Raw genomic sequence first — 10,793 nt, forward strand, 5'->3', positions numbered from 1 at the left:
CTTCTCTGCTTATGCAGCATTGGTTTCAGCTTTGTAGAAAAAAGAGTAGAGGGCCCTAAGAATAACCTGTCTATCCATACTGATTTAGCTGTGGGTCTTCTAAATGTGGGGTCTTTGTCCAGCAGCCAAAGAGGACACACACTACTGGAAGGAAGGAATCTTTTCCATCTTGAAATTCCCATGGCAAGTGAGACCAAAAGACAAATGGAAGTTGCAGCCAAATTGAAAGATTACTCATCCTCCTTAGGGAGGCAAATAAAGAAATGGATGGGGCTAGCTTTGTTGCGTGTGTAAAGTCAATAAGAAATATAATTTCATGGGCCAATTCATTTTGAATTGCAATGTGTGTGATAAACTTTGCAAAGAGACCACCATGGATGTAGTTGCAATTTATGTACCAACACTTACTGTTAGATGATAAGAAAATAGAAAAAAATTCTAGAAAGATCTTGATAAAACTCTCCAAGTTAAATCAACACATATTTTATTTTTAGGTCATGAGAACATAGATTTAGAGCCAGAAGGGACTTTAGAGATGATCTGATCCAAGTCCCTCACTATTTGTTATTCAGTCATTTATAGTAGTATCTGACTCTTTGTGATTGTATTCGGGGTTTTATTGGCAAAGATACTGAAACTGTTTGCCATTTCCTTTTCTAGATCATTTTACCAGTGAAGAAACTGAAGAAAACAGGGTTAAATGACTTGCCTAGGGTCACACAGCTAGGAAGTATCTGGAGCCAGATTTGAATTCAGGAGGTTGAGTCTCCTTGACTCCAGGCATAGCACTCTATCCACTGTGCCATCTAGATGCTCTTCCCTTATATTTTATACACAAAGAAATTTGAGACTCAGAATTTAAATGACTTGTCCAGTTTCTAGAGACATACAACCACTAAGTATCAGAGGTAAGGCTTGAACCACATCTTCTTGGTTTAAATCCAAAACTCTCTGCATATGATCATGATGTATTTCTGTGCAAAACTGGATTTTTTTTTAAAAAATGGAAAAAACAAGGTTCAGGAGTAAGAAAAAAATGTTGCCAAAGACTTGTTGACTACACAAATCTTGCCAGTGTAAGTCATGAATATATTTTTCACTGTGTTGATGCAAAAAAAAAAATGGAAATAGATTAAAAGGTGAAAGGATGGAAGATAATGGCATAGACTATCACCATTTCCTAAGAGTGTTTAACCAATGTAAATCAATCACCACAACAAAGAGATCAAAAAAGCCTGAAAAACATTTTAGGCAGCACACTATTATTCTTCTTTCTAGGAGAAGAGATACAACACTCAAGGATACCAGATTATAAAATCTCCTGAAGGAGGATGATAGCAGATGAAAATCAAATTCTCAGAAATCTTGGCAAGAAGCTCAATTAAGTGAGATCATTACAATTGAACATAAGGAAGAAATTAGAAGTCAGTAAGTCAATGAGCATTTATTAAGTGATTTCTATTGTTCCAGACACTGTGCTAAGCATTATTAAACAGATGGAAAATGGAAAAGACCTTTATAGATTTCTAAAACAAACTATTTTGTGCAACAATAGTAGAACTGTCACAGTTGAATTCTTTAGTACAAAAACCAAATGAAATAATATTTGTAGAGCATTTAGCACACTGCCAAGCATACCATAGGTGCTTAATAAATACTTGTTCTCTTTCCTCCCTTTAACATGATAAATCCTAATGTGCATCGTAAGGAACTGAAAAGGGAACTAAGTTGAAAACGTCAACTGAACTAGACAAGTTTATACAGAAGATGCCTAAAATGGATGTGATACAGTTTTAAGGGAACTGAGGTATTGATTCTCAAGATATTGAAGAAAAGACTATCAAATTCTTGAAAAAAAATCATGGTTTTTGTTATTTTAAAAACTCAACTGAGTGTTTACAAACTGCTACCTATTCATATACATTCTTCTTAGCTCTACAAAATCCTAGTGAGAATAATCTATTCACATATTCAGAGTATTCTTAAAAAAGGATACAAGAAAGAAATAAACAGATTTTGGCAAGTTATATTTTATAGCAAATCATATTTTTACAATCATACAATTGACTGAAAAGTACAGAGAACACAAAATCTCAGAGTTATTGTTTTTGACTACTGAAAATTGGTGAGAAAAACATAACCTTACCGTGCATATGTAATATTCTTACATGTATTCTATATGCTTCATTTTTATGCACACATACACATATATCATATATTGTATGTGTGTGTGTGAATTATTAAAACATTGGTGAGAAAATGCTATATACTAGACTATATTTTTCATTAGGTTAGAAACCATGGCCTAGAATCATTTTATTCTCACAAAGAATCTAAGGTAGTGACTTATAGGGTAAATCTTACTTAATATTTGTTGAATATGTGAATGTATTAATTAATTCAGTCCCAACTCTCTCCCTTCATTGTTGTTTGCTGGATTTTTTGCCTTTTCCATAAAATGATGGAATCATAGGGAGGTATAGGGTAGTGATTGTCAAAAATTTTTAGTCTCAAGCTTTAAGCTCTTTAAATTTTAAGCTCTTTAAATTTAAATACAGCTAAAACCTTTAAACTCTTAAAATTACTGAGGACCTCAAAGAACTTTTATTTATTTGGGTTTTCTATTGATATGTGCCTTATTATAAATGGATACTGATATTTTTTTTAAAAAATGTATTAATTCATTTAAAGTAATAATAAACTCATTGTAGGATAGCATAATTTTTATGAAAAATATATTTTTAAAACAATAAATTAGTGAGAAGAAAAAAGGGAATTGTTGCATATATTTTTGCAAAACTTTTTAATACCTCTTTAAAGAAAACAGCTGAATTTTTATATCTGCTTCTGCATTCAGTCTTATGCTATATATTTTTTAGGTTGAAAATATATGAAGAAAATCTGATCTCATACAGACATATGATTGAAAAAGGGAAGAGTATTTTAATAGGTAAATAACACTTTAATATTATTATAAAAATAGTTTTGACCTTGCAGATCCCCTGAAACGGTCTTGAGGACCCCCAAGCGTTTCCAGAGCACACTGCAATTTTTTTTATGGACGAGGAAACTGAGGCCCAGAGAGAAGTGATTTGCCCAATGTCTTCTGCATTGAGTTATCACAGGACTGGGATTAGAATTCTGCTCCTGATACTTAATCCAATTTTCTTTCAAAGATAATACCTGGCACATCTCTAGTCCTTTATACTTTTAAAAGAGTTTTGTTTTCTATGATCTTGTTTTTCTGTCTAATGTGATATTTCTCCTTATTTCAAACTTACTTCTTCAGGTCAGCAGCAGAAGGAGAAGCAATCCTCTCATTTCCGCTGCAGAGTGTCTCCATGGTTTATTCCTCTATACAGAAATAATAACTGTAGTTCATTCTCCACTCTTACCGCATCTGAGATAAAACTTATGTTAAAATAATCATCCATTTGGATGTGGGGATGTTCCTCAGAGCTCTAGTTCACAGACATCTAATATCTCATTAATGCCTCATTGACATTTTTTTCCATAATAGGAATTGAATAGTTACAAAAGTTTTACCTCAAATGAAGCATAAAAGCCTCCAGAGAATGGTAGTACAGGTCAGACAAGTCTTAGCATTTACTAGGAGAAGGAAAATGTGTCGGATCAGATAAGGTATATCTATTTGTAGCAGAGCAGCCTAGAGCATGCCAGTAGTTCTGTTATAGTGAACTTTATATTCATTCTCTTGACAGGTTTGCCAAATATGGTAATAAAACAATGTTTAAGCACACATCCATATACACACAAAATAAAATAGAGGAGGTAAAATTTATAATGGGCAGGTTTAACTTGGTTAATTTTAGATTCCTTTCCACCATAAAATATAAAGTAAAAGTTTATTAGTTCATAAGCATAATTTAATGGAATGATTTCTATCACCAACCCTTGCTGCTGCATTTCTATTTTTTTCCCCTGCCTAATCATGATCAGTGAAACTCAATATCTCAAATTGTCTTTCAGTGAAACTGCTTGTTGAGTCTAGGAACTGAGATTTAGTTGGGTCCTTTCAAATGTTATTGCTCCTGGCTGGAAGTCTCTCTTACCTTTGTTTGTTGTTATGAGCTAATTGGAAGACCATCTATAGTTGTTCTGATCTATTTCTAGCCACTGGACTCAGATGGCTCCAGAGGAGAAAATGAGACTGGTGACCTTGAACAGTCCTCCCTCACTTAAATCCAATTTACTTTCAAGTCATGGCATCACCTTCCTGATGTCATGGTCCTCTTTGAGAACAGGATAAACAATGACAGTCCATTCATTGGGGCAGCTAGGTAGTGCAGTAGATAGAGTGCAGGCTTGAAATAAAGAAGGCTCATCTTCTTGAGTTCAAATCTGATCTCAGATACTTACTAACTGTTTGCCTCAGTTTCTTCATCTGTAAAATGAGCTGGAGAAGGAGAATAAAATGGCTAACTACCCAAGTATCTTTGCCAAGAGAACCCCAAATGGGGTCCTGAAGAGTTGGACCTGACTGAACAAATAATTTCATTAGAGGAGATTTCAATATAACAACACTTTATTGTTACAAAACTATTTTAGGGTAATTTTTCCCTAATATCACTTGGGCATAAAATTACAGAACTAACAATGAATAGAGCAGCTAGAAGAAATTCAAAGGAATAAAAGCAGGAACATTGCATAACATTGCATCCTAAATAAATATTTTCAAAAATTTCTAAAGTAGCTATTATGTGCCAAGCACTGTGCTGAGGCTACAAGGTCAAACAGGAAAATAGTCTCTGCCCTCAAGATTACATTCAAACAGGGAAAATGACATACACATACATACCTGTGTACACAGACATATGTACATTCACACATGTATATAAGACAAAGTATACAGAGAGTTACTCATAGGGCAGTTTATTGTAGGACCAGTTCCAGAGGGTGTATTGCAGAGGGATGGAGGGGGTATAATGGAGCAATGGGAGGAATGCAGCTGAGGCAGATAAGTATGGGGGATCCACAGGGGTGGACAGGAAAGGCAGCAGTATCAGACCAGGTAGGCATCCTACAACTTATAATTAAGGGAGTTCTGAGTCGATCTACAGGGAAATAGACTGTTAAGACCTTTGAACTAGAAATGCTAATGCTGATTTGAGATACAGTACTTAAGCAAGAAGTAGAAATGCTACAGTGAATAATACCTAGTCCTGCCTAATGGTCAAGACATCAATGAGTGGAGTCTGGGGGACTGAGTGATTATGTAGATGGGTGAGGAATGTCTGAGGTACTTTCTCACATCTTTAAGCAAGTAAGATCTGCCTCAGAGCAAAAATAGCAAATGCTACTTTCTTAACCTCCTTAGCTAATACACTCTTATTATTTCTCTTTTGCCCAGGAACCCTGAGGGTCTTCTCCTCCAGTTCGATTTTTTATGATTAAAGAGACCATTGCTTGAGCAACTACTTAAAGAAGCCTATTCATTGAATGAATGTATCTCACTCAAAGTGAAAATGCTATAAGACCTTAGTCTGAAAGAGCCAGGATCTCACATTGTATCCTGAGCCATCTCCAGCCATCCTGATGAATATCAGGCCACTGGACCCAGATGGCTCAGGAGAAGAAAATGAGCCCTCCCTCCCTTAAATCAAAGTCAACTGCAAGTCATGTCATCATCTTGATGTCATGGTTCTCTTTGAGAACAAAGGATAAACACAGCAAAAGCAGCAACAACAACCTTATACTGATCAATGGGAATGCCCTGGGAGGTTTCTTCTGTATTATACAGCAATTATGCTGGCCAGAAAAGAAATATTTCCTTTAATTAACTTCATTAGGCATAACTGAGAAACCAACGCAAGGTGGGTTTGGATTGAACCCTGGCTTTGTAGCACATGACTGACTCCCTCTTACTTAGGTGGGTGAGCAGAATGAATTACTCTATAGGTTGCTTACTGCAACCATTTCTGATACTGTCAGTTCTAGGTCCCTAGAAAATAACAAATCAGTGAATAAGAATTTATTAAGTGCTACATATGGACAAGACACTGTGATAAGTGCTTAGGATAGAAAGAAAAGAAAAAAGAAACAGCCCCTGCCCTCAAGGAGCTTATATTCTATGTGGTTTCCCTCAATATCCTATGGTCTTTGAGGTAGTCCCACTGAAATGGAACACATTCCTCATCCAGTATTTTAACTGTTGTGTCTCCCCAGTATTATTCAGTCTACACAAATAAGATCCTCACAAGAATAGCATTTATTAGATCATAAATATAATGATTTACTTAGAACTGAATGCACTGGTGGGAGAGTAAGACCTAGGATTCTTTGTGAATTGTGATGTATTTTATTATTCATGCATTTAACATATGAGTATTTGTGATTTATTTATTTATTTTGTTGTATTACTAAGTAAATAACTTACCAAATTTCCCCTGAGAAATCAGCATCTTGAAGATGGCAGAGTGAGAGCATGTACTCACCCAAGCTCTAAGAGAAATGCTTTCAGATACCTCTACAAAGAGAATCTGAACAAAATTTAGAGTGGCACTAGGAGATAGAGTGTGGCATATTTCCAGCCCAGGACAGCTTGGAAGGTCAACAGGAAGGATCTGTTGAGTGGGGCTGGAGGAGCGCACAACTCACAGTGCACAGGCTGTACCAGTGCAGAACCTGCCATAGAAAAGCCAAGCAAGAACCACCTGGCAGTCTGAAGCAGTGTGGATTCTCAAAGTGTGGAGAGGAGTCCAGTGGAACTGAGCAAGAGATTAGTGCATAATCCCAGGTAACAGCAGCAGCACTCCTGAGACTATCAGCCTGTAGATTAAATTATAAGTCATCTACTTGAACTGCCTGGAGCCAAGATGGCATAGTGATCTGTAAATGCTCTACCCCTCTCCTTGTGGAATTTAAAAAACCCAGAGAATATTTCCCCAGGAAAAATCCTGAAATGGTGGGATCAGATGAAGGGGTAAACAGTCTCTTAACCTGAGAGGCTAGGAAAATCACAAAGCATAGTCCCTCTTGCTGTGCCTGAAGGGGACCAGTGCAAGACTGGAGACCCAGAAATCCCTACCTCAGTGAACCATGAGGACATCCTGAGCCCCAGTGGGGTGGAGCCCATAAGCACCAACACCAGGATCCCAGGCATGCCTCAGCACAGCTAGGGGAATCAAGAAGACACTAGCATAGATGGGGTTCACCAACCACTAAGCTTCCTTTTGTTCTAGTTCAGGAGAGGAGACCTCCTTTGGCTAGACCACCCTCACCCACACCTCATGCAGCGAGCTCCAGGGTAAATCTGGGGAAACTCAGAAAGATTTCACCTGGCCTCTGCTTTGGCACACCAGCTCAGCACCAGGTAAGCTATAGCAATGAGCTTCTAGCTGAAAGAACCAGAGGCCACAATACATAAAGCCTCAAGTTCTAAGCACAATAACCATGGGACTGAGCCCCCTGTGCCCCAGAAGCAGAGACCCACTTTAAAAGCCACAAAAAGTGTGATCATCATGATCAAGAAGCAAACCAGAAAAGACCATAGAATCTTACTTATGGGGACAAGGACCAAAACAAGAATACTGAAGAGATTAGCATTGAGACTAAACTCCCATTTGAAACCTCAGAAGGGAATATGAACTGGTCTCAAGCCCAAAGTGCATTATTGGAAGAGCTCAAGAAGGATTTTAAAAGCCAAATTAGAGAGGTTGAAGAAAAATTGGTCAATGATTTTAAAAATATGGAAAAAAAAGAATTCATGGAAGAATTTAAAAGAAAAGTGGACAAATGAATAAAGAGATGCAAAACCTAACTGGAACAATTGGACAAACAGAAAAAGAGATGTAAAAGTTAGCTTGAGAAAATAATCTTTTAAAAATTAGAATTGGATAAGTAGAAGCTAATGACTCTTTGAGACATCAAGAATCAGTCAAACAGAATCTAAAGAATGAAAAAATAGAAAAAAATGTAAAATATCTCATTGGAAATACAATTTACCTGGAATATAGATCCAGGAGAGAAAAGTCTAAGGATTATTTGTCTACAAGAAAGCCATGATGAAAAAGAACCTGGACAATATCTTCCAAGATATCATCAAGGAAAACTGCCCTGAGTCCTAGAGCCAGAGGGTAAAATAGTAATTGAAAGAATCCACCAATCACCTCCTGCAAGAGATCCCAAACTAAAAACACTGAAGAATATTGTTGCCAAATTACAAAACTATCAAGTAAAGGAGAAAATACTGCAAATAGCCAGAAAGAAAAAATTCAAATATTGAGAAACCACAGTCAGGATCACACAGAATCTTGCAGCTTCCATGTTAAAAGATCGGAGGGACTGGAATATGATATTTCGTAAGGCAAAGGAGCCTGAACTACAACCAAAGATCAATTATCCAGCAAAATTGAGCATAATATTTCAGGCAAGGAGATGGACATTCAAGGAAATAAGGGATTTCCAGACCTTCCTGACAAAAAGGCTAGATAGAGCTCAATAGAAAATTTGATCTTCAAATACAAGTCTCAAGAGAGGTAAAAAAAAGGTAAATGGGGGAAAAAAACCAACTTGTTTTTCAATATGAGCAAACTGTTTGCATCTATATAGGAGAAGATGTTACTTGTTAATCTTGTGAATTGTGTGTGTGTATATATATGTATGTATGTATGTATGTATGTACGTACATATGTGTATATATTATGATATTTAAGAGGGATATATATAGATAGAGGGAGTGGGTATAAATTAAATAATGTGATGATAAAAAATGTGATTTAAGTGTGCAAAGGGATTATAACAGGAGATGTGAAAGTAAATGACATCACAAGAAGAGGTACAAAAACATATTACAGTTGAGGGAAAGAGGGGAGAGAGATGAGCACTGTTTGAGATTTACTCTTATATGATTTGGTTCAAAGAGGGAACAAAAAAGTCAGCTAAGTACAGAAATCTAACTAGTCCAATAGGTAGTAGGAGGGAAAAGGGGAAAGAAAAGGAAAGGGAAGCTAAAAGGGAGGGAAGAAGTAGTAAAATAAAAGGGGAAATAGAGGGAGGGGGGATGATAGAAGGGAGGGAAGACTGATGGAGGTGGTCAAAACTAAAAACTCTACTGTGGAGGGGAAGGGAGAACTAAAAGCCTAAAAGGGGGGAAATAGGATGGAGGGAAAGACACATATAGTAATCATTAATGTGAATGTGAATGGTATGAACTCTCCCATAAAATGGAGGTGGATAGCAAGATAGCAGAATGGATTAAAAACCATAATCCAACAATATGTTGTTTACAAGAAACATATTTGAAACAGGAAGATACACACAGGGTAAAGGTAAAAGGTTGGAGCAGAATATATTATGCTTCAGCTGGTGTATAAAAAGCAGAGGTGGGGGTGGTGGGTGGAGCCAAGATGGTGGAGTAATAGTATGGACTTTGGAGAGCGCTCCTGCCAAGCCCAGCTAATTACCTGTAAAAATGGCTCCAAAAAAATTCTGCAGCAGCAAAACCCACAGAATGAAGGAGCGAAGCAAATCTCCAGCCCAAGTCAGCCTGGAAGGTCATCAGAAACTGTCTATCATGCCAGGATGGGAGCAGAGTGCAATCCAGTGTGGGCTGCAAGTGCACAAAGGGACCTGAGCAGGCCTTGGGGAGACTGAATCTCTCACATCTGTGGTGGTTTCCAGACTTCATGACCCTAAAAGGTTGAGGATAAATTGGAAGGTCAATGAGAAAAGCCTGTGGAACCAGTGTAGGAGAGTGGAGTGGTCTGGCCCAATGGAGGGGAAAAAGGGGGGAGGTGAGAGAGAAAAAGTGAAGCTTATTGTCATCACATTTGACTTAAGGAGGTAATAACATGCACACTCAATTTGGTATGAAAACCTATCTTACACTACAGGAAAGTAGGGGGAAGAGGATAAATGGGGTGGGGGAGATGATAGAAGGGAGGGCAAATGGGAGGAGGGGTAATTAAAAGTAAACACTTTTACGGAGGGACAAGGTCAAAAGCGAGAATAGAATAAATGGGCAGGATAGGATGGAGGGAAATATAGTTAGTCTTTCACAACATGACTTTTATGGAAGTCTTTTACATAATTACACATTTATAACCTATATTGAATTGCTTGCCTTCTCAATGGGGATTGGTGGGGGTGGGCGAGGAAGGGAGAGAAGTTGGAACTCAAAGTTTTAATAACAAATGTTAAAAATTGTTTTTACATGCAACTGAGAAATAAGAGGTACAGGTAATGGGGTACAGAAATCTATCGTGCCCTACAAGAAAACAGAGGAGATGAGGATAAGGGAAGAGAGGGGTGTGATAGAAGGGAGGGCAAATTGGGGAAAGGGGTAATCAGAATGCATGGTATGGGGTAGGGGAGGGGAGAGTGGGGAGAAAATTTGTAACTCAAAATTTTGTGGAAATGAATGCTGAAAACTAAAAATAAATAAATACACAACTAAAAAACCTGAATAATAAAAGAAAATTATTGAGGCTGAGAAAGTATGGGATGGTAAGCAAATGTTCCAAATAACTAGAGAAAACATGGGATACTGGCTCTCTAGGTGTGGGACTCTGAAAATATTATGTGGTAATAAGAATTTGAAAACAATTTTAAGAAAACATTTGTATAGGACCTTTATTCTAAATTCCTAGTCCTTAATCCAAAAGTGAAAGGTTCTCTGGTTTGCCTGCTTATTCTCCAACATTTAGCACCTAATGTTCTTTAAATGAAGGGCTATGTTGTAAAAATTGCCGTTGTGTCACTAAAAGGTAAAAGTAAAATCCAATATGTAGCTCACATAATGTAGTGGGATTTAGTGAAAGACACTAGATTTA

General features: G+C 37.2%; 1 long non-coding RNA gene across 7 annotated transcripts in view; it reads left to right on the forward strand.

Moving 5' to 3' along the window:
• The window catches only part of LOC140529828 (uncharacterized), a 54,365-nt gene extending 46,823 nt beyond the window's left edge, over nucleotides 1-7,542 (forward strand). For 5 of the 7 annotated variants that reach the window (XR_011975692.1, XR_011975698.1, XR_011975697.1 and 2 more), the window contains one exon: nucleotides 2,880-7,542. This is a non-coding gene — a long non-coding RNA (uncharacterized lncRNA). The remainder of the gene's footprint in view (nucleotides 1-2,879) is intronic. The other 2 variants (XR_011975693.1, XR_011975694.1) reach the window with 2 other exon arrangements.
• The last annotated feature ends 3,251 nt before the right edge of the window (nucleotides 7,543-10,793 follow it).

The sequence above is a fragment of the Notamacropus eugenii genome, chromosome 2 (assembly GCF_028372415.1).
Source record: "Notamacropus eugenii isolate mMacEug1 chromosome 2, mMacEug1.pri_v2, whole genome shotgun sequence".
Taxonomy (NCBI): Eukaryota; Metazoa; Chordata; class Mammalia; order Diprotodontia; family Macropodidae; genus Notamacropus; species Notamacropus eugenii.